Here is a 26979-nt window from a genome sequence, read left to right as displayed (position 1 = left end):
GTAGAATGTTTAATTAAATTATTTATATTTAGTATGTTATCAATAAAAGATAGCCAACATAAATTTTAACTCTACACAAACTTTTCCCCAAAGAGAAATTCATGAATAGAGAATTTAATAGAATCAGATATATGCATCCATTTACCTTAGAGTCAGAGTGTTAACTAAGACTCAACTTTCCTAAAAAGCTTAGTACAGATCGTCCCCGACTTAAGACATATTTGAGTTACAACGAACTGCCCTATGACTATCCTTTTTTTATCTTTGTACATCTTATTGTTAGTAATATGTACTACATATAATGTTGTAGCACGTAATTTGTTGATGTTATCATTCTCATGCCAATCCCAAAGACAAATAAAGATTGGATTTATAAAGATATTGATAATAGGAGGCAAAAATAATGAATATTTTTTTAAAAATAGATATTCTACTTATATCAGAACTGACATGACAGAGTCTTCAGAATGGAACCCTGTCTTACACTGGGAAATAGCTGTAATATTATTTTCATAATTATAATTTGATAAAGTTACATTAGTGCAATATAAGTATGAAAGGATGTTCTTTCTCACTGGAAATTAATACATAGTTTAAACTAAATTTTTATAATTTTAATGCATTCGAACATTATACACTCAATGTTTCTTTATGATATGCATTACTGGTAGGAATGCAATGAAAATTAATCTCAGGGTAAAAGTGAAAAATCCTTTATTAGTCAATTTGGCAATTCGGAGTGAGAGCCAGAGAGCTAGTCTTGTCCCTTGAAGCATTCCCATACGTTGTGGATATCATTCTAAAATATGACTAAAAAAGAAGGGATGGGAGGAGATCCTGTAAACACAAAGGGCTTATTTTGCAAGGTTTTCCACAACGTGCATCCTGAACTATTACAGAACTAATAAATTTCCCATGGAACACAATATAACAGCTGGAACACTCTTAGATATCATGCTAATTGTATAAACAAATTGTAAAAAATGTATATGGAAGAATATAAAAGGAATAGTTATGATGTTATCAAGTGCAATCCAGGTGCTTTAATTTCCGTGGTTTCCAAATAGTATGATTGTGATATAGTTTTTTAAATTACAGAAATTAAGTGGGCCACAATGAAAGCATTAGCGCATACCATCCCCGGTTGTAAGCACTCAGTCTAGGAGTCGTAGCACTAACCTGCATCAGAGGAGCCACCATGCAGGAGGTGTGGAATACTCTAAGCCTCTGGTTCCCAGATCACCGTTCGGATCCCCACCAATGCCTCTGTTGCCAGTATAAAATATAAGGCACCTGGCTAAAGTCTTAGGGATTCCTGAGCTTCAGGCTGCAGAAATGCTCGTGGGAAAGCATTCGGAAGAATACAGATGACCACATGCTCTCCTCATTTATCACCTCCATACAGGATTATTTTAAAATCTCAGGATATTTGATCTCTGAAGAAAATGGCCTGTTTTATCAACCTGCTAAAGTCAGGATGGGATTATTTTGAATTTGATGCTTGCCTTATAATATTATTAGTATTAAATGAGTTGCGATGCATAAAGCACTTAACTCATGCCTGGAAAACACACTTAGTCCATAATCCTGTTAACCTAAACTTTCACAATAACTAAAGTGTCAAGAAAGAGCTGGTAATGATGTGGGAATAGAGTGGACTTTTAGACATGTCTTACCCAACAAAAGGCCATGACCGAATTGAACTTTTCCAGTCTTGAAACTTTCTAGCTATGTATTTTGGGCCTGTTATATAACCTCTCTGAGCCTGAGTTTAATCATCTGTAAAAGGGGCATCATAATGCCTCTTCCATAGGATTATTTTTAGGGGCTACTGTATAGAATAAGGAGCCCTCGTAGTGCAGTCGTTAAGAGCTCAGCTGCTGACCAAAACGCCAACAGCTCAAATTCACCAGAAGCTCCTTGAAAACTCCATGGGGCAGTTCTACTCTGTCCTATTGGGTCGCTATGAGTTGGAATAGACTTGATGACAATGGGTTTAGTTTTGGTTTCGGGTATGGAATAAATATGAAGCACCAGATCTATCAAACAAGTATAATTTCAGTATCTCCTTTCTTCTCTGCTTTAGCAGGATATGTTGACTTAAGAACTGACGTACAGTAATGAGAGTTTTTTTTTTTAATGTCTTTATCTTGCAACAGAAAACAGTAAAAATCAGTTACCACTGAGTTACCTCTGACTCATGGCAAACCCTGCGTGTGTCAGAGTGGAGCTGTGCTCTGTAGAGTTTTTAATGGGTGATTTTTCAGAAGTAGATCATCAGGTCTTTCTTCCAAGGTGCCTTTGGGTGGACTTGAACCTCCATCTTCTCAGTTAGCATCTGAACATGTTAACTGTACCACCCAGGGGCTCCGCTCCAGGAGATTATACAGTATAAGTGTTTGCACCACTCAGGAGCTCCAATATGGGAGGTTATACGATGCTGTGCTACATAATCAAAATATAATAAGCATTAACTGATTGATTTGTTACAGCTCTGCTTATGAACTGGTTAAGGGTTGAGGAAATGGGCTGAATTATTGCAGTGCAATGAATCACTTTTATATGGCTTTTCTAGCCCTGGTCTTGTAACTTCACAAAATGATTGTCTGGGCCAAAATTTTGCAAGTTATTAGTAGATTTACTACAAAACTAGTGGATTGAAAATTCACTTAATGGGATTGTGCCCTTTGTGGTCCAACAAGGAGATTGGTCGCTGTTCCTATTCTGTTAGGCTTATATAAGGGCCAAATCCACAGAAGTTCTGGGGCCCCTCACTACCATCAAAAAGAGCGTAGAGTGGAGTGCATCCTTTGGACCCAGGGTCCCTGCACTTAGAACTCCCTATATCAAGAAGAGAGAGTTGTAATAGTGAAGACAGGGATGGTGGCCTTGCTGGTCCATAGAGAGAGAACTGAGTGTGTTTGTGCAGGGGTGTGCCTCCTACTAAAGTACTGCAACACTTGTACCTGCGGGACAGAGACCTGAGTGTGGCTGGTGTAATTTGCTTCCTTCCCCCTTTGGGCATCGTGGTGGGAACAATACATTCCCTCATGCAGGGTAGGCCTTGGTATCATGGCAGCAAGACAGAGAACCACTCTGGCCTGGGTGGCATGGTAGGAGACAGCAGCATAGGTCAAGAAGGGCCCAGTGGCAGAGGCTCAGGAGATCCTGTGCAGGGGTCTTTCCATTAGTGAAGCAAGGCCCAGTGAGGCCCAGGGGTAGAACAGAAGCCTCGGAAGCCATGCAGGTGTCCCAGGTAGCATGGTGGTAGCCAGAGGCAGTGGTGACATGAAGACAACATTTGACCAGAAACACAATGTGCCAGTACAGTGATATTAGAAAGAATATGAGTAGTTTGGAAAAGAATAAGAAGATCTGCTTTGAGAATTTGTTTTACTGTTTACTGTTTGCTTTCTAGAAATAATAATAGTGGCTTTCACTTTGCCAATATTGTGTAAATGTCTTGATCACAGATGGCCGTAGCACTCATGGAATGGTTGATGCCAGTGGTTGTACATGCCTCATTCCTAGTTGTCTGGTAGTTTGAGGCACATCCTGTTTGCATGTGCAATGTGGTTAGATAGACAAACCACACAATTATGTTATATAATTATACTAGGATTGTCAAACCAATCTATGAAGGGATATTTGAATTTTATTTTCAAACAGGCATATACCTATGGATATAGTCAATAATATGAGAAAAAAGAAAATGGAAGTAGAAATATAAGTCAAATTCTGGTAACCCTGAATAAATTAATTAAAAGAGAAAATAATAATATTAAAATAAATAACAAAAATAGGAACAGTTATTATTTATTGAGTTATTAATTTCTGACAAAACAATAATAGTAGGAGACTTCAACACACCACTTTTGGTGAAGGACAGGACATCCAGAAAGAAGCTCAATAAAGACACGGAAGACCTAAATGCCACAATCAACCAACTTGACCTCATAGACATATACAGAACACTCCGCCCGACAGCAGCCAAGTATACTTTCTTTTCTAGTGCACATGGAACATTCTCTAGAAGACCACATATTAGGGCATAAAGCAAGCCTTAGCAGAATCCAAAACATTCAAATATTACAAAGCATCTTCTCTGACCATAGGGGCATAAAGGTGGAAATCAATAACAGGAAAAGCAGGGAAAAGAAATCAGACACTTGGAAACTGAACAAAACAAAAGACTGGATTCTAGAAGGCATTAAGGATGGAATAAAGAAATTCCAATAAGAATGAAAACACTTCCTGTAAAAACGCTGGGATACAGTGAAAGCAATGCTCAGAGGTCAATTTATATCAATAAATGCACACATACAAAAATAAGAAAGGGCCAAAATCAAAGAATTATCCCCACAACTTGAACAAATAGAAAGAGAGCAACAAAAGAAACTCACAGGCGCCAGAAAAAAGAACAAATACTAAAAATTAGAGCTGAACTAAAAGAAATAGAAAAAAAAATGAAAAGAATTAACAAGACCAAAAGCTGGTTTTTTTGAAAAAATTAACAAAATTGATAAACCACTAGCCAAACTGACAAAAGAAAAACAGGAGAGGAACCAAATAACCAGAATAAGAAATGAGATGGGCGATATTACAACAGACCCAACTGAAATTAAAAGAATCATATCAGATTTCTGTGAAAAATTGTACTCTAACAAATTTGAAAACCTAGAAGAAACGGGTGAATTCCTAGAAACACACTGCCTACCTAAACTAACACAAAAAGAGGTAGAACAGCTAAATAGACCCATAACAAAAGAAGAGATGGAAAAGGCAATCAAACCCCCCCACCCCCAAAAAGCCCTGGTCCGGACAGCTTCACTGCAGAGTTCTACCAAACATTCAGAGAAGAGTTAACACCACTACTACTAAAGGTATTTTAGAGCATAGAATAGGACAGAATACTACCAAACTCATTCTATGAAGCCACCATATCCCTGATACCATAACCACGTAAAGACACCACAAGAAAAGAAAATTACAGACCTATATCCCTCATGAACTTAGATGCAAAAATCCTCAACAAAATTCTCGCCAACAGAATTCAACAACATATCAAAAAATAATTCACCATGACCAAGTGGGATTCATACCAGGTAATGCAGGAATAGTTCAACATTAGAAAAACAATTAATGTAATCCATGACATAAATAAAACAAAAGACAAGAATCCTATGATTTTATCAATTGATGCAGAAAAGGCATTTGACAAAGTCCAACACCTATTCATGATAAAAACTTGAGCAAAACAGGAATAAAAGGAAAATTTCTCAACATAATAAAGGGCATTTATATAAAGCCAACAGCAAACATCACCCTAAATGGAGAGAGCCTGAAAGCATTCCCACTGAGACTGGGAAGCAGACAAGGATGCCCGTTATCATCGCTCTTACTCAACATTGTGTTGGAGGTCCTAGCCAGAGAAATTAGGCTAGATAAGGAAATAAAGGGCATCCAGATTGTCAAGGAAGAAGTAAAAGTATCTCCATTTGCAGGTGACATGATCTTATACACAGAAAACCCTAAGGAATCCTTCAGAAAACTACTGAAACTAATAGAAGAGTTCAGCAGAGTATCAGGATACGAGATAAGCATACAAAAATCAGTTGGATTCCTCTACACCAACAAAAAGAACATTGAAGAGGAAATCACCAAATCAATGCCATTTACCGTAGCCCCCAAGAAGATAAAATAATTAGGAATAAATCCTACCAGAGATGTAAAAGACTTATACAAAGAAAACTGCAAAACACTTCTGCAAGAAACCAAAAGAGACTTACATAAGTGGAAAAACATACCTTGCTCATCGATAGGAAGACTTAACATTATAAAAATGCCTATTCTGCCAAAAGGGATCTATACATTTAATGCAATTCCAATCCAAATCCCAACGGCATTCTTTGATGAGATGGAGAAACAAATCACCAACTTCATATGGAAGGGAAAGAAGCCCCGGATAAATAAGGTATTACTGAAAAAGAAGAACAAAGTGGGAGGCCTTACTTTCCCTGATTTTACAACCTATTATACCACCACGGTAGTCAAAACAGCCTGGCACTGGTACAACAACAGATACATGGACCAATGGAACAGAATTGAGAATCCAGATATAAATCCATCCACATATGAGCAGTTGATTTTTGACAAAGGCCCCAAAACAGTTAAATGGGGGAGAAGACAGTCTTTTTAACAAATGATGCTGGCATAACTGGATATCCATCTGCAAAAAATGAAACAAGACCCATACCTCACTCCATGCAAAAAAAGTGAGCTCAAAATGTATCAAACACCTAAATATAAAATCTAAAAAGGTAAAGATCATGGAAGAAAAAATAGGGACACTGTTCGGAGCCCTAATACATGGCATAAATAGTATAGAAAACATTATTAAAAATGCAAAACAAAAACTAGATAACTGGGAGCTCCTAAAAATCGAAAACCTATGCTCATCCAAAGACTTCACCAAAAGAGTAAAAAGGCTTACAGACTGGGAAAAAGTTTTCAACTATGACATTTCCAATCAGCGCCTGATCTCTAAAGTCTACATGATACTGCAAAAACTCAACTGCAAAAAGACAAATAACCCAATTAAAAAATGGGCAAAAGATACGAATAGACACTTCACTAAAGAAGACATTCAGGTAGCTAACAGATACATGAAGAAATGTTCACAAATATTAGCCATTAAAGAAATGCAGATCAAAACTACAATGAGATTTCATCTCATTCCACCAAGGCTGGCATTAATCCAAAAAACACAAAATAGTAAATGTTGGAGAGGCTGTGGAGAGATTGCAACACTTATACACTGCTGGTGGGAATGTAAAATGGTACAAGCACTTTGGAAATCAATTTGGGTCTTCCTTAAAAATCTAGAAATAGAACTACCATAGGATCCAGCAATCCCACTCCTTGGAATATATCCTAGAGAAATAAGAGCCTTTACACAAACAGATATATGCACACCCATGTTTATGCAACACTGTTTACAATAGCAAAAAGCTGGAAGCAACCGAGATGCCCATCAACAGATGAATGGATAAATAAATTATGGTATATTCACACAATGGAATACTATGCATCGTTAAAGAACAGCGAGGAATCTGTGAAACATTTCATAACATGGAGGAACCTGGAAGGCATTATGCTGAGTGAAATTAGTCGGTTGCAAAAGGACAAATATTGTATAAGACCACTATTATAAGAACTTGAGAAATAGTTAACTGAGAAGAAAACATTCTCTTGTCATTACGGGAGGGAGGGAGGGAGGGCGGGAGAGGGGTTTAGATAGTAGATAAGAACTATTTTAGGTGAAGGGAAAGACAGCACACAATACAGGGGAGGTCAGCACAGTTGGACTAAACCAAAAGCAAAGAAGCTTCCTGAATAAACTGAATGCTTCGAAGGCCAGCATAGCAGGGGTAGGGGTCTGGGGACCATGGTTTCAGGGGACATCTAAGTCAGTTGGCACAATAAAATCTATTAAGAAAACATTCTGCATCCCACTTCGAAGAGTGGCATCTGGGGTCTTAAACGCTAGCAAGCAGCCATGTAAGATGCATCAATTGGTCTCGACCCACCTGGATCAAAGGAGAATGAAGAAGACCAAGGACACAAGGTGATTACGAGCCCAAGAGACAGAGAGGGCTACATGAACCAGTGACTACATCATCCTGAGACCAGAAGAACTAGATGGTGCTCGGCTACAACCTATGACTGCCCTGACAGGGAACACAACAGAGAACCCCTGAGGGAGCAGGAGAGCAGTGGGATGCAGACCCCAAATTCTCATAGAAAGACCAGACTTAATGGTCTGACTGAGATTAGAAGGACCCTGGTGGTCATGGCCCCCAGACCTTCTGTTGGCCCAGGACAGGAACCTTTCCTGAAACCAACTCTTCAGACATGGATTGGACTGGAAAATAGGTTGGAGAGGGACGCTGGTGAGGAGCGTGATTCTTGGATGGGTGGAGAGGGTTAGAAGCTGGTGAAATGGACATGAAAAGAGAGAGTGGAGGGAGAGAGCGGACTGTCTCATTAGGGGGATAGCAATTGGGAGTATGCAGCAAGGTGTATATAAGTTTTTTGTGAGAGACCTATTTGATTTGTAAACTTTCACTTAGACCACAATAAAAATTATTTAAAAAATATTTATTGAGAAATTACTGAGTGAGCTACATCGTTCCTAACAGTCTATTTGCATGATTTCATCGAAGCAGATTCATGAAGATGTTATTTTTAGCTCCTACTGACTTTTGATGAAACTGGATCTTAGTAAAGTTAAGTTACTGCCCAAGGTTAAAACCTTAATAAGATTAGACTAGGAAAATGGTCTGGTGGTCTACTTCCAATAATTAGCCAATGTAAAGCTTATGGATCACAACAGAACATTGTCTGACTCACTTCCTTTGGACAAACCATTAGGAGGGATCAATCTAATGCAGGACCTCATGCTTGGGGAAATACCGGGCCAGAGAGGGTAAGGGAGACCTTTGTTGAGGCAGACTGGCGCAATAGCCACTATAGTCATTGCAAAATTGTACTTGTTTAATTAATTATTTTAATACATTTTTTACTGCAGTAGAGATATTTTTAATTTTATTGAAGTTTGTAAATAGATACAGTTAAACAAAAAGTCATAGTACAGTGAGATGAATTAACTCAAAGGGAAGAGACCTGAGTACAAATATCCTAGAAGAAGAAACAGAATATTTTTTGACATCTGGGAGCTGACCTGGCACTATCAATTAGGTTTTTGTATTGCCAGGAGCTGGCCTTGATGTCTGCCTGTTGAACAGACATGGTTTTACAAAATATCAATATGGAAGACAGGAAAAAGATTCTCCAAAGGTGTCCTTGTCTCAATCCCTGGAATCTGTGAATATGTTAAGTTACATGGCAAAGGAGAATTAAGATTGTACATGGAATTAAAATTGTTAATCAGCTGACCTTAAGAAAGAGTATCCTAAATTATCCAGGTGGGTTCATTGTAATCCCAAGGGCCTTAAAAGTGGGAGAGGGAAGAGGAAGAGAGAATCAGAGATAGCAGTGTGAGAAGGACTCAGCTCAAAATTGTTGGCTTAAAAAAAGAGGAAGTGGATTGTCATGGACTGAATTGTGTTCCCCAAAAATGTCTGTCAGCTTAGCTGGGCCATGAGTCCCAGTATTGTGTGATTGTCCATCATTTTATGTGATTTCCCTGTGTTGTAAATCCTATCACTATGATGAAATGAGATGGATTAGTGGCAGATATACTGATGAGATATACAAGTTTGGATAGTGTCTTAAGGCAATCTCTTTGAGATATAAAAGAGAGAAACGAGCAGAGAGATAGGGGGGGCCTTATACCACCAAGAAAGCAGTGCTGGGAGCAGAGGGTGTCCTTTGCACCTGAGGTTCCTGTGCTGAGATGCTCCCAGACCAAGGGAAGACTGATGCATCACAAGGACCTTCCTTCAGAACTAACAGAGAGCAAAAACCTTCCCCTGGAGCTGGCACCCTTAATTTGGACTTCTAGCCTACTGAACTGTGAGAGAATAAGCTTCTCTTTGTTGAAGCCATCCACTTGTGGTATTTCTGTTATAGCAGACTGGAAGACCAAGACATGGATCATGAGTGAAGGAATGTGATTAGCCTCTAAAAGGTGGAAAGGCATGGAAACAGCTCTCTTACAGAGCCTCCAGAGGGAAGAGAACCTTATGAACACCTAGAGTTTAGCCCAGTGAGAACAATCTCAGAATTCTTACTTTCAGAACTCTAAGATCATAAATTTTGTTAAATGAGTGGTAATTTGATACAGCAAAAATAGGAAACTAAGAGGTGTGGCCAAAATGGTGGGATAGTCAGACTCTTCCTGTTGTCCTTCTTACGACAAAGACCTGAAAAAACAAGTGAATTGATTATATATAACAATCTAGAAGCCCTGATCATAAAAGACAAAGCTGAAGAGTTGGATTGAGTGTCAGGGAGAAGGAGGGATAATTCAAAAACAGCAAAGAAGTGCCAGTTGTTAGGTTGCCAGTGCCCTGCTGACTAGGTCATCCTGTGCCTGCAGGCTGAGGTGAGCAGTAGTGTTTGGGATGCACCTCACCATGTTGGGTGAAGCTGGGCAGCAGCGAGTCTGCACACACCTCTGGAGCTAGGTGGAAGCAGCGCTGGACCTGCAAACGTTAAGTGCAAACATCTAACCTAGCACTGGGAGGCAAAATAAATTCTACTCCCAGAGTTTCACAGTGGAGAACTGGTTACTTCCCCTCACCCACACCCCACCCTGCTCTGCTCTGAAACCAGTCTGGCAGTATTCAACAACTGTCACTTTCCCTAAGCCAGGAACTCGGGGTGAGTCAGGAGGCCCTGCCCCTTCACTGAGCCACTGGCATAAGGGGTCCGCAGACTTGCAGAATCCTTTACTTCTGCCTAGACCTGTGTGCACTGGGTCAGTGGGTTTAGACCTGTGTGGGCTGATTCAACACCACATGCCATCATTATCATAACAGCAGGGCATACACCTGAAGCCCATTTTCAACTTCAGCAGCCAAGGGGGAGCTGCAGACTTATGACATTTGACATGGCCCTGCCTCTTAAGCACAGAACCTCAGCCACCTACCCCAGAGACCTGAGGGCTGGTGGTAACATTCACTTCATCTAAACCAAAAAAAAAACCAAACCCAGTGCCGTCGAGTTGATTCAGACTCATAGTGACCCTATAGGACAGAGTAGAACTGCCCCATAAAGTTTCCAAGGAGCGCCTAGTGGATTCAAAATGCTGACCCTTTGGTTAGCAGCTGTAGCACTTAACCATTACACCACCAGGGGTTCCTCACTCCGTCTAGCCACTCGTGTAATAGGGGTCTGAGAATAAACGGTGTCTCCCATTCCCTACAGTCAAAAGGACTGTGTGCCCAAGGACCAGCTGCAATACCCCTAACTACATGCTCTAGGGAAAAAGGAACACACCCTCACCAAGGCATCCAGGGGCAGCCATCAGCCCCATGCCTTGTTCCACACATACCCCCTATAGCAGCCGGATACCTGTTCCTGCTTCAAACACCAATCTGCAGCCCTGACAGTCTGGGACTGTAGGTGAGAGTCTGCACCACACATCTGGTGACTGAAAACCTGGACACCTGTGCCACACCAGAACATATGGAGAGGAAGTTAAAGGCAATATTAAGAAATAAAATGTTGGTTTAAATTTAGAAAAATAAAGGTAAATTTTAAGGTAACCACAAAGGACGCTAACAAACCTACCCATCAAAATAAGAAAAACATGAGGACTTAGCAAAAACAAAATAAACAATAATGAAAAAATATGAAAAGAGAATACATAAGAAAAACCACTCAACAGCACAGAAAATTAAGTGGAACAAAGAAACTGCCAGCACCACCAAAAAAACAAGCAACAACAACAACAAAATGACAGCACTAAACTCCTACCAATCAGTAATTACACTGAAAGTAAATGGACTAAATGCGCTAATAAAGAGATGAACAGTGGCAAAACTGATTAAAAAAACGCAATCTGTCTATATGCTGCCTATAACAGACACGACTTAGACTCAAAGACACAAACAAACTAAAACTAAAACAATGGAAAAAAATATCAAGTAAACAACCACAAAAAAAGAGCAGGAGAGACAATATTAATCTCTGACAAAACATATTTAAAGCAAAATTCACCACAAAGGATAAGAAAGGACACAGCTTAACCTCTAAAGAGTCAATACACCAGGAGGACATAACTATAATAAATACATAAGCACCTAATGAGACGGCTCCAAGCCACACAAAACAAACCCTAATAGTATTGGAAAGAGAAATAGATAATCCATCATAATAGTAGACTTCAACACACCACTTTCAAGGAAGAACAGAACATGTAGAAAGAAAATAAAGATACAGAAGATCATAGACATATACAGAAATCTATCCAGCAGCAGCCAAGTATACATTCTTTTCCAACTCACATGGAACATCCTTCAGAATAAACTGCATATGGGGCTGCAAAGCAAACCTTAACAGAATTCAAAACACTGAAATTTTACACAGCATCTTTTCTGATTATAATGACATAAAATTAGAAATCAATAACAGAAACAGCAAGGAAAAAAATCAAATGCATGGAAACAGAACACCACCTTGCTTAAAAACTACTGGATTATAGAAGAAATCAAGGATGGAAAAAATAATTCATAGAATTAAATGAGAATGAAAACATGTCTTACCAGAACCTTTGGGAAACAGCAAGAGCAGTGCTTAGAGGTCAGTTTATAACAATAAATGCACACATTCAAAAAGAAGAAAGTGCCAAAATCAAAACATTACCCCTACAACTTGAAGAAATAGAGAGAAACAAAAGAAGCCCTCAGGCACTAGAAGAAAGGAAATAATAAAGGTTAGAGCAGAAATGAATGAGATAGAGAATTGGAAAACAATTGAAAGAGTAGACAATACTAAAAGATGGTTCTTTGAAAAGATCAACAGAATCAATAAACCATTGGTCAAATTGACAAAAGAAAAAACAGGAGAGGAAGCAAATAACCTAAATAAGAAATGAAATGGGTGATATCACAACAGACCCAATGGAAATAAAAAAGATCATAACAGAATACTATGAAAAATTGTACTCTAACAAATTTGAAAATCTAGCAGAAATGGTCAAATTTCTAGGAACACACTACTTACCTAAACTAACACAAATTGAGGTAGAAAAATTAAATAAACCCACAACAAAAGAAGAGATTGAAGAGATAATTAAAAAAATAAAAACCACCAACAACAAAAAAGCCCTGGCCCAGACAGCTTCACTGGAGAATTCTACCAAACTTTCAGGGAAGAGTTAACACCATTACTACCAAAGGCATTTCAGGCATAGAAAAGGATGGAGTACTCGCAAACTCATTCTATGAAGCCAGCATAACCATGATAGAAAAGTCAGGTAAAGATCCACAAAAAAAGAAAATTACAGACCAATATCCCTCACCAATATAGACCCAAAAATCCTCAACAAAATTCTAGCCAATAGAATTCAACAACATATCAAAAAATAATTCACCATGACCACATGGGATTCATACCAGGTACGCAGGGAAGGTTCAACATTAGAAAAACAATCAATGTAATCCATCACATAAATAAACCAAAAGACAAGAACCACATGATCTTATCAATTGATGCAGAAAAGGTATTTTAAAAAGTCCAAAACCCATTCTTGATAAAAACTGTCAGCGAAATAGGAATAGAATGAAAATTCCTGGACATGATAAAGGCCAGTTATGCAAAGCCAACAACCAACATCATCCTAAATGAAGAGTCTTAAAGCATTCCCCTTCAGAAGGGGAACCAGACATGGATTCCCTTTATCACCACTCATATTCAACATTGTACTGGAGGCCCTAGCCAGATCAATAAGGCAAGAAAAAGAAATAAAGTGCATCCAAATTGGTAAGGAAGAAGTAAAAGTATCCTTGCAGATAATATGGTCTTATACATGGAAAACCCCAAAGAATCCACAAGAAAACTACTACAACTAATAGAAGATTTTGGCAACGTATCAGGATATAAGATAAACATACATAAGTCAGTCACATTCCTCTATACCAACAGAGAGAACTTCCAAAAGGAAATCACCAAATCAATACCATTATAAAAGTCCCCAAGAAGATAAAGTATTTAGGAATAAATTTAAACAGAGATGTAAAAAACCTACATAAAGAAAACTGCAAGACACTATTGCAAGAAATCAAAAGAGACCTACATAAGTGGAAAAACATACCATGCTGATAGACAGGAAGACTCAACACTATGAAAATGTCAATTCTTCCCAAAGTGATCTACTGATATAATGCAATCTCAATCCAAATTCCAGTGACAACTTTTAGCATGTTGGAGAAACAAATCACAAACTTCATATGGAAAAGGAAGAAGCCCCAAATAAGTAAAGAATTACTGAAGAAGAAGAACAAAGTGGGAGGCCTCACACTACCTGATGTTAGAACCTATTATACCACCATGATAGTCAAAACAGCCTGGTACTGGTACAACAGACACATAGACCAATATAACAAAATTGAGAACCCAGACGTAAATCTATCCACCTATGAGCAGTTGAAACCCTGGTGATGTAGTGGTTAATTGCTACGGCTGCTAACCAAAAGGTTGACAGTTTGAATCTACCAGGTGCTCCTTGGAAACTCTACGGGGCAGTTCTACTCTGTCCTATAGGGTCGCTATGAGTCGGAATAGACTCCACAGCAGTGGGTTTGGTTTATGAGCAGCTGATAGTTGACAAAGGCCCGAAGTCCATTAAATGGGGGAAAAGACAGCCTCTTTAACACATGGTGCTGGCGTAACTGGATATCTGTCTGCAAAAAAAAGAAACAGGACCCATACCTCACGTCATGCACAAAAACTAACTCAAAATGATCAAAGACCTAAATATAAAACCTAAAATGATAAAGATCACAGAAGAAAAAATAGGGACAATGCTAGGAGGCCTAATACATGACATAAACGGAACCATAACTAACAATGCAGAAACATCAGAAGAGAAACTAGATAACTGGGATCTGCTAAAAATCAGTTATGCTCATCGAAAGGCTTCACCAAAAGAGTAAAAACAGAACCTACAGATTGGGAAGAAATTTTTAGCTATGACATATCTGGTAAGGGTCTAATCATTAAAATCCACAAAATACAGCAACACCTCAACAACAAAAAGACAAATAAAAAAATTAAAAATGGGCAAAGCATATGAACAGACACTGCACCAAAAAAGATATTCGTGTGGATAATGTACACACGAAGAAATGCTCATGATCATTAGCCACCAGAGAAATACAAATTAAAACTACAAAGAGATGCCTTATCACCCCAATAACACTGGCACTAATCAAAAAAATGGAAACCCTAGTGGTGTAGTGGTTAAATGCTGTTAACCAAAAGGTCGGCAGTTGGAATCCACCAGGCGCTCCTTGGAAACTATACAAGGTAGTTCTACTCTGTCCTATAGGGTCTCTATGAGTCAGAAATGACTCGATGGCGATGGGTTTGGTTAATCCATAAAAGACAAAATAAAAATGTTGGAGAGGTTGTGGAGAGATTGGACTCTCATGCACTGCTGGTGAGAATGTAAAATGATACAATCACTTTGGAAAACAATCTGGTGCTTCCTTAAAAAGCTAGAAGTAGAAATACCATAAGATCCAGCAATCCCACTCAGGAATATACCCAAGAGAAGAAAGAGGAGTCACAGGAATAGACATATGCATACCATGTTCATGGGAGCACTATTCACAACAGCACAAAGATGTAAACAACCTAAATGCTCATCAACAGACGAATAGGAAACAAATTATGGTGCAGACACACAGTGCAGCCTACTGATGGAGCCCGGCTCTACTCCGACACCCAGCGGGTCACTGTGACTTGCGTTTGATTCTACTGCAACTGGTGGTGTTTTTTGTTTTATATGAAGATAAGCTGTAAAAAAAAAATTTTTTTTCTTTTTTATGTTGTTGTTGATGTCTTGTGCTGAATGTTGTTGTCGAGAGCAGTTGCTATTTAGTTGATTTCTACTCAAAGTAACCTAGTATATAAGAGAAAGAAATTTTCCCTGGTCCCATGCCATCCTAATGATTGTTGGTATGTTTGAGTCCATTGCTGTGGTTATTGGGTCAATCCATCTTTTTGAGGGTTTTCCTTTATTTTTGTGATCTTCTCCTTCACCTAACAGGACTTCTTTTCCTAGTGATCGGTCTTTCCAGATAATGTGTCCAAAGTAAGTAAGATGAAGTCTTGCCATCCTCATTCCTAAGGAACATTTCACTGTTTTATTGTAAGACTGATTTTTTTGTTCTTTTGTTAATCCATGGTACATTCAATATTCTTCACCAACACCACACTTCCACGCATCAGTACTTCTCCTGCCTTCTTTTTTCATTGTCCAGTTTTCACATTCACAGAGGCGAACAAAAAGACCACAGTGTTGAATAGAAGTAGGGAAAAGAGATATCCTTGCCGTGTTCCTGATTTTATGGCAAAATCTTTCAGTCTTTCACCATTGAGTATAATGTTAATTGTTGGTTTTTCACAGCTGTCCTTTATCATTTTAAGGAAGTGTACTGAGGTGAAGGAAATTCAGAGCTATATGACAGTATTGCACAACAAGCTATTTTATGGGGCCAACACATTGAAAGTCACATGCAAGGGGGTGGTCCCTGTAGCAGGAGGTCTTCCAGAGGCTAGAGTCACAGGTTGCATCAGAAGGAGAAGAGAGCAAGAAAGCTTCCAGGGGTGAGAAGCGATATCCTCCTGCAGCCAGGTGATAAGTCTCTGGGTCAGAGAGCTCTAAAAGCAGCAGCATCTTAGGGTCTTTATAACTACATGAATTTATCTTTTTTTTTTTTTTTAGAACTAGCAGAAGTTGAGTCCAGTTTTGCAGGGTATGTAAAACAGGCAAGTTCTAAGTGGCTAAAAATTTGGGCTATTTTTAAATCAGTTGGACATGTATAAGTTTGAGTTTCATGCCAGTTTTTTTTTTTTTTTCATATAATACACCTCAGCTTACTTGAAGAAGTAAACAACTTGGGGCTAATACACAGAGGCCATTTTTGACTCTCACACAATAGGAAGTTCCCTTTTATTCCTGATTTTTAAGTGTTTTTTGTTAAATGCTTTTTTCTGCATCAGTTGATAGATCATCCCCCTCTCCCTACATTCTATTAATGTGTTGCATTACACTGATTGACTTTTATAAATGCTGCACTTGTGGGACAAAGCACACAGGATTATGGCATATGGTCCTTTTAATATGCTGCTGGATTGGAGTTTTACTATTTTGTTGAGGCTTTCCATAGATATTTCCATGCAATATTTTTTTCTGATGGCTTTGCCTGCCTAAATATCAGGATGCTGATAGCATCATGAATTGAGTTACAAATTATTCCTTCCTTTTAGTTTTTGGAAAAGTTTGAGAAAGATTGATGTTAATTTCTATTTGATGCCTTCTTTATAATTTCTTTGTCATTATTGATATTCTCTATTTGTTGAGACATTATTCTCCTGATTTCCTTTAGGTCTTTGACCACGTTTAACACAGTAGATTTAAACGATTTGCCTAGCAATTCTATGTCATTGGTTCTTCAGGGACTGCTTTTACCGATTTTTTTTTTTTCCTGTGAATTGGTTGTACTTCCCTGTTTCTTGGCATGCCTAGTATTTTTACCAAACACTGGGCTTTGTGAATTTTATGTGTTAACTCTGAAAAACAGATTCTCCAGCCTACCTAGTGCTTGCTGTTATTGTTGAGGGCTGCGGTCATCTGTTTAGTGACATTTCCAAACTGTTTGTTTTTTTGTTTGTATGTATTTATTATTTTGCATAGACTGTATTCTTTACCATGTGTGGCCACTGAAGTCTATCTTCAGTTATTTTAGTGGTCAACCAGTGACCCGATAGAGACCTTTTTTGGAGTCAAAAAGAGAAGAAAAAGAAAACTAAAAACTCTTTCCTGGTCATTGAAGATTGACTCTGAATTAGATACTCTTTCAATGCTTAGCCAGGTCACCTACAATTGGGCCTTAGTCTATACCTCCGTTTGTGCAGAGCCCAAAGATCTGCCAGAGGCTCAAACCTAGGGTCCTCTCAGGTCTTGTCTGAGCATGCATTCAACCTGGGTATGTGCATTGGATCTGTGATCCTTCAGTACATTCAGTATCTCTACAAACAGTTTATTGTCCCATGCATCTGCCTCGTCAGCCTCTTCTTTTCCAGGCTATCAGGTTTGTCTGCTTCTTTCCCTGTTCTCCATTCCTTACCTCAGCTGGTTATGGCATTATATGTCTTTAAGGCTTTTGACAGATAGATACCACCTGGTAGCCACTCATGTCTGAGAGGAGTAAAGCCAAGGCCTATCTCAGAGCAGGTATCTCTGGAACTACCAGATTGGCCAAAATAAACAACAACAACATTTTTAGAAAAAAGATCTGTCTTGTCCACACCCTGGCACCAGCAAGTCACACCAGGAATGTGGGCTGCTGTCTTCATGGCAGCTGCCAAGTGGAGAATGGGGGATAGTAGGTGAATAAACAAAAATGCCACAATTTTTCATCAAAATTCAACAGCATCTTTTCTCACGAAGCACTTAATGTTTATTCTGTCAGGGTTTTTTTTCCCACTTATTCATTGCTTCAGGGAAACCCTGGCGGCCTAGTGGTTAAGTGCTACGGCTGCTAACCAAAGGGTCGGGAGTTCGAAGCCTCCGGGCCCTCTTTGGAAACTCTATGGGGCAGTTCTACTCCGTTCTATAGGGTCGCTATGAGTGGGAGTCGACTCGATGGCATTGGGTTTGGTTTTTGGTTTTTTTCATTGCTTCAGTGGAGGGAATGAATCCTATACCTTCTTAACACACTGTTTTCTGTAACATCCCCTCTCCTGATGTTTTTAAGTGGCCTTTCTCTTATTTCAGAAACCCTGGTGGCGTAGTGGTTAAATGCTATGGCTGCTAACCAAGAGGTCAGCAGTTCGAATCCACCACACACTCCTCGGAAACTCTATGGTGCAGCTCTACTCTGTCCTATAGGGTCTCTATGAGTCGCAATCGACTTGATGGGAGTGGGTTTGGTTTTCTGGTTTTCTCTTATTTCAGTATTTGCTTGGTTGCTGTAAATATTTTAAAACTTTCTAAATTTCTAAAAAAGTTGATTCTAACACTTTTTGCTTTGTTGTTGTTTCTGTGCAGGAACAGGCCCTCCACAGAAGCTATCTGAGGCTATCCACTTGGTCATTTTCACTGACATTATCCACATCTCATTTTTTAAAAATATACACGGATATACAATTGATCCAACAACTTTCACTGAAATGTGTATCCTTTTATCACTCCCCATACAAGCACCTGACATATGTGACTCATCATTGTACACGTATGTGTGCATCTGAATTATGTATTCTCTTCCATTGGTCTATAATTATATCAATACAAATTTTTGATATCATGTAGAATGATGCATCTCATTTTATTATTTTTAAAATTCCCTTTCAGCTATTACTGTTTTTTGCATCATTTTGTATAAATTCTATAGCCAACTTGTAAATTAAACACACGCACATGCACACACTGTTGGAATTCTAATGGGGATTATACTGAATTTATGTAATAGTTGAAATGATTTCTTTTTTCACTGTTCAGTATAATTCATGGATAATGCACTTAAATATAATTGTTTCATTACAAGTAAGTTTGGGTAGCAGCTAGGGGAAGGCATGAGGAATCTTCTCAAGTGCTAATAATATGTTACTACTTTCATATATAGGTTTGTTCAATTTGCGATAATCTATCTGATTAGTTGTGAATGTACTGTATATGGATTTCTTTATTCTATGTAACTTACACAAATCATCCTTCGAATTGCTATTTACTTAAAAAAAGTTTGTTAGCTATAGCTATTGAAGTTTAGGCATCGTGTTTAGTCAGGTTTAGGCTCTAGTAGAACTCAAAGCATGAAAATGGTCAAAAATACTACAAAAATTAATTACAATAATAAAAGATCAAGGATGTATAAAACTCTAAAGCCAAGATCAAGAAGCTGGGGTGGAGATTACCTGAAACTTGAAGCTAGCAACTGGACGTGCAACCATATACTTCAGTGACTGATGTGGTCTGCAGACGTGAACTTTCATGCAATCTGTCTGTGTGAAAAATGTTTAAATATGTTAAAATTCATTAAATTTGAATGTACATTTATTAAAATATAGATTTGTTATTTTCGTGTTTGATAGTAAGTATAAATTAGAATTTCAAACTTTATGTAAAACACAAATGGTTTACACACTTAAGTAATTTCACCACCAATTCCATTCATAGATATATACAAAATACAAGCTCTTGTTTATGGGAAACAGGAGACAAATGCAACAATGTTTATAAGTGCGTTGTATATAATAGTAGACAACTAGAAATAAAACAAGCATCTATGAGCAACAACACCAACAACAAAAAATGGATAAATGTGTAGTATAGTCTTAAAATAGAATGCCATTCAACTGTAAAATAGAATGGGCTGTCATTTCATTCAAGCGTTAGTAATGTCAACTGAAAAAACAATTTTCAAAAAGATTATCTACAACTTAAAAAAAGACCCCTTTATTAAGTTCTACAGCATCTAAAAATATTTTCTAATACCCTATGAATTCTATATTATAATTATAGCAAGAGAATTAAAAAACCAAAAATTCAGAATGATGGTGGAGGTACAGGAGGATATGAGGAGTCCCTGGATGGTGCAAACAGTTAACATAGTCACTGCTAACTGAAAGCTTGGTGGTTCGAGTCTACCCAGAGGCACCTCAGAAGAATGGATTGGTGATCTACATTAGAAAAATAAGCCGTTGAAAACCCTACCAAGAACAGTTCTACTCTGACACACATGGGGTCGCCATGAGTTGGAGGAGCACTAAAGATAAATTTACTATTTTAGTTGTTGGGTTGGGTGGTGAACTTACAGGTATATATACATTATATTATAAACAAACTGACCGAAGTAAGGCATTCATAGACCAATAAACACATTTTGTCTTGAACAAAAATGAGTGTTCCTAAAGGCCATTACATATAATTATTATTAAAATTATTGACAATGGATCCAAAAAAATCTTGTCAGTGAATCTCTAAAATACTTCACAGAAATGTACACTTTCTTCCAATACCATTGTTCATGCACTGATGGCACACTGGTTGTATTTTGCTCTCATGGCTTATATCCCACTTTATATTTAGCACCAAGTAGTTTAGCAACCCACTGCATTATTCATTATCAACACTCAGATTCTAAGAAGTTTTCATATATTACTGATTGGAAAATAAATGATTAAATCCAATTTGGATAACGCTAAAAAAAAAAAAAATTTCTTTTTTTTTTTTTTTTATTAGAGCTAAACGTGCCTAATTTATGACCAAGCAATTTCAATTTAGGTATATGTACAAGATTTTTTTTTTTTTTTATAAGAGAATAGAGTTCACGTGTTCTCAAAAAACACTTGTACAGGAAGCTTTATGGCAGTTTTATTCATTATAGTCAAACATTTCTGACATCAGAATGGAAATAATTATTCTAAGCCATATGATGGAATTCAGCTTTGTAATAAAAATGATGGAGACACTCAAAAATATGGTTAAACCTTTTAAACATGTTTAGGAAAAGAAGCCAGACATCAAAGAGAACTTATTTTCTGATTTAAAAGTTTCGACTCAATGGTGATGAGAAATAAGAGCTTCTATTTAATGGCGATAGAAGCCAGAATAATGATTGTAATTGTGGGCCTAAGGCATTAACATGAAAGTAGCATAAGAGATGATGAATGATGAAATGCTCCACCTGTGGTTTCCCTCAAGCTGTATTGATGACAGTTTCACACTTCCAGTTGTTAATTTCAAGTTTTAGCCCAATTCTGAAAGCTTCTTATTTCATAATATTTCACATCCCATGTGTCCACAAAACTCAAATGTCTGCTTTCTCCCAGTCTCCTGAATCTGCCCAGTCTTTGCCTCTCCACTAATAATCACCTTGGTCCAAGGTAATATCTTGTCACAGCTGGACTACTGCAATGGCTTTCTTCTGCCCACATCAATTCTCTACCACAACTCTGCAAAGGTAGCCCATTGTTTTAGGTTCAAAGCCACAATCCTCACATCGATCTAATTTACACTGTAAGACCTGGCTCCAAAATATATACCTATTTTCTGTGTCTCACCAATTTACTCCTTGATCTTTTGTGACTATGCTGGGCATGTCCCCACCTCAGGGAATTCTCACTTGTTCTTTGCTCTTCCCAGAACATTCATCCACAGATATCCACTTGTCTCTTGTCCTCGACTCCTTTTAGTTTTTGACAAATGTTGCATTCTTGGTTCTCCCTTCTCTGTTTGACTTAACATTGCAAATATCCTTTGTTTTCCCGATTCCAATTTTCCACTTAGTTCTTCTTCATGGTGATTGATTAATACTTTTTGGTAAAAAACATACAGAGTTAAAGCATTAAAGCCCTTGTTCAATGAATGAATAAATAAATAAATAAGCGGTTGTATGCATTTTGCTCTATAGTATAGTTTGGTCATCATATGTATTTTCCTGATATTAGGTATTATATGGTAAATTATATTTCATGTGCATTTTATTTTAGAATATTAAAAAAGGTACTAAAAATTTGTTATGACATGGGAGCATTGTGTTGACAGGGATTAAATCTATTGCTTTAGAAGATAAAGTTGATAATGGCAACCATTCTCTTGCTTTTACACAGCAAATCCACCCAGTTCCAATAACAATTTTTTAGTTATTTCTGGAAAGTGGAGAAACCAAGGCATTGTTACATTTATTTATTTTGTAAACATTTCTTTGAGCTTACATCTCTCTTGACAGTAGGCTAATCAAATCATGTTGTTCAGTCTCAAACTATAAAGGGTTCTTAAAGTCATATTTTCTGTACAAATATCCATTTTCCCAGCACTCTTCTCATGGCCCCCATGACCTCCTTATTCCTCACACTGTAGATAAATGGGTTCAGAAGAGGTGTAATGATACTGTAAAACACCGCGACCACTTTATCTTCCTCAGGGTAATGCAAGGAATGTGGCCTTGTATAGGTGGAGAGAGTAGTCCCATTGAATAAGCTTGCCACAATCAGATGAGACGAACACGTGGAGATGGCTTTTGTCTGCCTTTTACCTGAGCTCATCTGGTACACCGCAATAAGCACCAGGGCATAGGAAGCCAGAATGGCCATGAATGGTAGTAGCAGAATGATAAGGCCACTAAAGAGGACAGTATACTCATACTGGGAGGTGTCCTGACACACCAAAGGCAATAGAGATGGAACTTCACAGAAAAAGTGATTAACGATCCGAGATGTACAGAATGGAAGTTGAAATACATACAGTGTATGTATTAAAGCATTGATAGAACTCCTGGCCCATGCGCAAGTGACCATGGACAAACAGATCGTCTTGCTCATGAGCACAGGATAACGTAAAGGGTGACAGATCGCTACATATCTATCATAAGACATGAAACCAAGAAGAAGAGCTTCAGTTCCACCAAGGGTCAAGACCACAAAGGTTTGAATCTTACAACCTAAAAAAGTAATAGTCTTATCATTTGACAGGAAGTTTGCTGCCATCTTGGGTACCGTGGTGGAGATGTACATCATGTCAATGAAGGAGAGCTGACTGAGGAGGAAGTACATGGGAGTGTGGAGCAGAGTGTCCAATCAGATGAGGTGGATCAGTATGATATTCCCCATCAAAGCCACTGAGAAGAGGCCCGCAATGGTGACAAAGAGGACAGTGTTCATTTGGCCATGTTGGAAAAGGCCAAGAAGTATAAATTCTGCCCCAAAAGTTTGATTTTCTGTCTTCATGGCTTAAATAAAAATAAAGCAGACAACATCTGAAAATTCAATGTAAACAACATTGAATGTCCTTCAGAAGAAAACAAAATGATTACTAAATGCAGTAGAATTTCCTTGAATCACTTTAGGTGGCTATTTCTCCCCCTGTCTCTATACACTGAATCTGCATCTGTTGAGCAATGGCCAATTTGAAAAAAAAAAAAAAATGATAAAGTTTTTTTTTTTTTTACTTTTTTCAAAATAGAAATATTATCTGGAAATAAACATTTAGATGATTTGCCAACATGAGTTTTTTTCTTCCCTTTCAAATATCTTCAAGATGAGAGATTGGAGATGTGCTTACTTGGTATGAGAAAAAAAAATCTTTCACTCCATTCATTTAAATAATTAAACATGACAGTGATGTTCAAATATGGTATAATATTCTTACAAAAAGAATTTATTTCTCCATTTCTCAATTTTGAAATTATATTGGCTATAAAAAATTGTAATAAATGTTATATTACCATTTGTATGTCAGGAATACTACAACTCTTATAAATGAATTGGTGGTTATTTCTATAACATCTGTAATTGTATGTGGAAATTTGTTGCCCAGGCAAAAAACAAATATGCAAGACCTTTAAGAAGGGCTGGAGAAAGAAACATTAAAATGTTACATTAGCAATTATTAATCTAAGTTTAACTCAAGGAACATGTCAAGAATGGCATTTTGAATTTGACTTGGTCCTTTTATATTAATAGGGGAAATTTACATTTAAACTGCACTTGGACGAAATGTCAGTTAGTAAAATGTTATTACTTGCTCCTCAGTTGAGATATGGAGTCAAAAGGTATTGATGCCCCATTAAAATTTGAAAGTTTTAGATAATTGTTATTACAAAGATTGCTCAACAAAGTTGGCAAATTAAAATTATTTTCAGTAAAAACTAGTCAGCTTTAATATAAAGTGTGACAAATAAGAAAATTAATTGACAATACCAACTGTTGATTACACATACATGCAAATATAAATACAATTCTAACATATAGAATTCAATGATCTATCATAAAGTTTTATTTATTGTTGACCTGACTATACTTGGTCCAAGGTGCAGTCACTTATGCTAAGCCCCACATCAGCAAACCAAACCTAAGTCTAGTTTCTGCAAATGCCTGATCTTCCCAGAAGCCAAAATGTGAGTTAACCAATTAAGACTTGCCTGCTGAGCTTAACCTAGTTCAAAACGTTCCATTAATCCCATCCCCATCACCAGAACTGTTAAAAACAAAATTTTTACAAAATTAAATTTGTATAAGAACTCATAACCTGTAGTTGCTATTCATGAATTAGAAAGCTCTTGTCTGAAACTTTCCATTCATAAATTGCAAGTTAAACTTATGGGTTCATATACAAATCTAATCTTGTAGAAATTTTGTTTTTAACATTATCTGTAGTCAGCCAAGTTGGTATAAACTAAGACACATTTGACTATAAATAATCATATCACTAAGTTATATAGGAAAGCTACTGCACACATTTCATATATTCTAAAAAGCTTTGATCCTATTGAACCGTCATTCTTCATTACAGGCCTTTCTCAACGAACAGTGCTTTTCTCTAAAACAGCAAACACAGTGATATAAAATAATGATGGATGTTTGTATAATTCAGAAAAAACAAAGACTTATTCTAACAACATTATGATTTTTTTGAATGTTCTAACCCATGAAATAGAATATGACAAATAAAAATAACAACACAAAAAAGAAAAAAAAATTTCTATTTAAAAGCTTTACTGTTTTTGAAAACCTGATAAATGAAAAACATTTAACTTGCTAAAAGTGTTCAATAAATTGTATAAATTATAATTTATAGTTTGCAACATTCTAATACATTATGAGTATATTTTTAATATTCTTAAAATTTTTCACATTAGTAATAACAATACTCAATGATAATAAAATATTATTTAAATATGGTTATGCAAAAAACTGGCTTATGTTATAAAAATATCAAATGCAAACACATGTAACTGAAAGGACAAAATAAATGTCATTGCAAGCTAGTTCACTGTAAACCAATTGATGTAAATACAATCTAAATTTCAAGATAGGTTGTATATTTCGGACCATGATGCAATTTTTTAATAAAAATCTGAAAGAAAATGATCAAGTTAAAAATAAGAATTTTAAAAAAATGCTGATAAGAGAATGAAGAGGAGGAAATACAACATAAAATTTTATGGATATAAATGTGATAAAATAGCTTGATAATTGGGTGTGATAGAAAAACAGGAAAGTAAGAATACAATAGCTGTAGAAGTTATAAGGAGTCTTGATTCTGGTGTAGTGATTATAGCACTGAGCTGGTAACTGAAAGGCAGGCGGTAATTGGAACCCACCAGCTGCTGAACAGGAGGCGAAAGATGTGGCAGTCTGCTCCTGTAAAGATTTACAGCCTTGGAAACCCTATGGGGCAGTTCTACTCTGTCCTATAAGGTCACTATGAGTTGCAATTGACTCCTTGGCAATGGGTTTATAGAAGTTATATAATTATTATATGACTATATATCATCAATAAATTATATACTCTGCCCATTGCCATGGAGTCAATTTCAATTCATAGTGACCCCTTGGGCAGAGCAGAACTGCGCCATAGGATTTCTAAAGCTACAATCAGTACAGAAGGAGCCCTGTTTGTGTTGTGGTTATGTGTTTGGCTGATAACAGAAGAGTTGGTGGTTTGATCCTACTAGGTGCTTTGAGGGAGAAAGATGTGGCAGTCTGCTCCTGTAAAGATTTACTGCCTTTGAAACCTACTTTGTCCTATACGGTCACTATGAGTTGGAATCTACTGGATGGCAGTGAGTTAATCTTTATGGAAACAGGCTGCCACATCTTTCTTCCTTGAAGTTCCTGGTAGGTTCCAACCCCTGACCTTTGGGTTAAAACCCAGTACAGCCAGGGCTCCTTCAATAAAATATGTAGAGAAGTCTGTTCTTTTTGTGAATTTGATCGTCTGTTCTACATTTTCTCCCACTCTGTCCAGGACTTTCTGTTGTAATCCCAGTCAGAGCAGAACCCTGGAGACTATGGCCCCTGGAGATCCTTCTAACTCAGAACTGAAGCCACCCCCGAAGTTTACCTTTCAGCCAAAGGTAAGACAGGCCTATAAAACGAACAGTATATGACATCAAATGGGCTACACCTGCCAAAAAACAGAGAGGGGAAGGCAGGAAGGGACAGGAAAACTGGACAAATGGAATGCGGGAATGTGGGGTGGAAAGGGGGAGAGTGCTGACACAATAGGGATTGCAGCCAATGCCATGAAAAAAATTGTGTATAAACTTTTGAATGACAAAGTAATATAAACATATATATGGAAGGAAAAATTTATTTAAAAAAAGAAAATGGGAACACTGGCAACAATTTCCAATCTATTGGAATGCTCATTTCACCAAGTGGGGGTCGTTATTTTGATTCTGTAGTTTTTACCCCCAAAAAATTCATGTAAAGAATTATAAATCTAAACAAGAACCCAAATTAAATTCTTAGAACAAATAAAAAATTTTAATATCACAA

General features: G+C 37.3%; 1 pseudogene; it reads right to left on the bottom strand.

Moving 5' to 3' along the window:
• Positions 1-22479: 22479 nt before the first annotated feature.
• Positions 22480-23460, bottom strand: LOC126062578 (olfactory receptor 2AK2-like; annotated as a pseudogene).
• Between the last annotated feature and the right edge of the window lie 3519 nt (positions 23461-26979).

The sequence above is a fragment of the Elephas maximus genome, chromosome 19 (genome assembly GCF_024166365.1).
Source record: "Elephas maximus indicus isolate mEleMax1 chromosome 19, mEleMax1 primary haplotype, whole genome shotgun sequence".
Taxonomy (NCBI): domain Eukaryota; kingdom Metazoa; phylum Chordata; class Mammalia; order Proboscidea; family Elephantidae; genus Elephas; species Elephas maximus.
Note: the sequence above shows the minus strand (reverse complement) of the source record. Positions and strands in the feature narration are given on the sequence as shown.